Source organism: Chaetura pelagica, unplaced genomic scaffold (assembly GCF_000747805.2).
Source record: "Chaetura pelagica isolate M959 unplaced genomic scaffold, ChaPel_1.0 scaffold583, whole genome shotgun sequence".
Taxonomy (NCBI): Eukaryota; Metazoa; Chordata; class Aves; order Apodiformes; family Apodidae; genus Chaetura; species Chaetura pelagica.
In genome coordinates, this window is record NW_009952719.1 from 54,484 (window position 1) to 56,899 (window position 2,416).

Sequence of the window (2,416 nt, forward strand, 5' to 3'; positions counted from 1 at the left end):
CCCTCTCCACCCCCCCCTCTCTCCCCCTCCAGACCCTCCTCTCACACCCTGCAGTGACCCTCCTCTCACACCCTGCAGACCCTCCTCTCACACCCTGCAGACCCTCCTCTCACACCCTGCCCCTCGGGCTGCCTGCAGGGCAGATGGACAAGGACAGCTGGGAGACAAGAGCACTCCTGGAGAAACCTTAGCCAGCCAAGGGACACCCCCGAGGGGCAAGGAGCCCTCTGCCCAGGGCTGGCCTGTCACTTGACATCCCTGGGGGGACAGGCTCCCCAGGGTTTGCAGCAGGTGCAGCCCTGGGACGTGGTGCAAACAGCCACGTCCTGCCCTGCTGCAAAGGGGGGGAGGCTTTGGGGCTGGGGAGCTGATGGGGCAGGATCTGGGAGCCTGGGGACAGCTATTTATAACCTGGCCTTTTCCTTCAGGAAGACTTCTGAGCTGGTCTCACCGACCCCCGCCCCCTTCCCCATCCCCAGCACCGGAAAAAAAAGCCCCATTGTCTCAGCTCCAGATGGGTCTGGGCTGGGCACTCCCCTCACAATGGGCTGGATTATGCATCAGCAGCGGGATTCCCGGGAGGAGCAGCTGCTGCCAGTGCCCATGTGCAATCCCTATGGCACTGGGAGCAGGAGGGATGCAGGGGTCAGCCCTGCTGGTATCACAGCTCTGACCACAGCTCCCCAGGAGGAATGGGAGGGGGAAGGAACATCCCTACCCTGTGCCCCGTGTCACCCGGGGAAGGGAAACCAACCTGGAGACCCAGGTCTTCATCCCTGCTTTGTCTTCAGGATGGCTCGTTGGGAGCACCTGCAAGAAAACATTCATCATGAGAGATCAGCCCCAGGCCAGGCTCAGCTTTGGGGGAGCCCCTCTCGCACCCCTAGGCTGGGGGGGATCCCTCTGAGGGGCTGTGGGGAAGGCTCCCCACTGCTGGCAGGGCACGTGGAGGCTGCCTGGGAAGGTAGCAGGGAACATTCCTCATGCCACCTCCTCTCTCCACTGCCCCTGCTCAGCCCCACAGCCCTGGGGACACGCCAGAGCTGCAGGGCCCAGGGGAGCTGTGGGGCTGGCCTGGCCTGAGCAGGGATTTCTCCTCGCAGGACTTTCCCATGGAAGAGGAATTGCTTTTCCCAGGGCCATCTGGCCAGGCTCCAGGAGGAGAAAGATATCCCGGCTTCCTTTGTGGGGAGCCACACAGAGCTCAAGAGGTGGGACAGGCAGCCCCTCGTGCTCCCACTCTTGCACAGCCTGCTGGGCAGACAAAGGCAGGGAAGGTGGCTGCTCCCCGGGACACTGGGGGAGGCAGGGACATTCCCTGGGGATCTCTGAGGGCTTTCCATGGCAGCCTCGGCCGTGCAGCAGGCAGGGTGGGTGCCAGCTCTTGCCCCCCGTGGGCAGGGATGCGTGTGCCAGGGATCCCATCACGTGCACCTCCATCCAAGGTGAAGGGAAGGCCAGAGGAAGAGGGAGCCACGCCATCCTGGAGCTGAGCCCTGAGTGGGGGACAAGGGACTTTCCTGGAGCGGATGCAGCGGAATGACCTATTGTTCCAGCCTGGCCTCGAGGGGCTGGTGGCACCCACAGCCTGCTGAGGCATCTGCCCAGCCCTTGGCCAGGGCATCTGGAGGGGAGCTGAGGTAAGGCAGTGTCCTGAGGACCATGCTGGATGGCTTCTCCCAAGCACTGGAGGATCCACTCCAGGATCCCACCAGGGATCCACTGGTGTGGGCACCCTTGGGGATGGTCCCAGCTGGCCAGCAGTGTGCTGGGAGCACTGGTGTGATGGCAGCAGGACCCACATCCCCAGAAACACCCTTCCTGCCTCCGGGCAGCAGCAGGGGCAGGATGTGTGTCTGTGCAGCAAGATGCCAGGGGAGGTGTGGGAAGATGCTGGGGCTGGGGAAGCTGCGTGTCCCCCCATGGAGACAGGCTTGGAGGGAGCTGCTGTGGTCCCCAGCACCGGCTCCGTGGCTGCTGCAAGCTGTGCTGCCAGCCCTTTGTTTGCCTCATTTTTCCCATTCCTCTGCCACCCGCAGCCTCCTCCCAGTCAGCCTGCTGGAACCTGCCCGGGATCCGACTGGAAGCAGCTCCAGCACGGCCCCTGGCTCCACAAAGTCTGCACCCCCAGAGCACCGGTCCTGATCACTCCCCAGGTCCTGATCACTCCCCAAAAGCTCCAGAGAAGCTCCTCAAGCACCACGACAACCAACCCCCGGGGCTGTACCCTCCTCCTGCTTCCCAGCTAAAAGCCCTCAGGATGCAGCATCTCCCAGGCTTCCCGTGGCTGCTGTTTCCCTGAAATGTGCCTGCCCGCGGTGAGCTCAGCACCAGGAAGGCAGCTGGGAAGCATGATGCAGCAGCCAGCCAGGCTGGCTGGCCGCACTGGGGCTGTGGTGGGCGCACTGAACACACG

At 63.7% G+C, this 2,416-nt stretch overlaps 1 protein-coding gene across 1 annotated transcript in view; it reads left to right on the top strand.

Annotated features, from left to right (window-relative positions):
- RNF26 (ring finger protein 26) overlaps positions 1–2,416 on the top strand; it is a 22,836-nt gene that overhangs the window by 15,804 nt on the left and 4,616 nt on the right. The gene's annotated exons all lie outside the window — the stretch shown is intronic.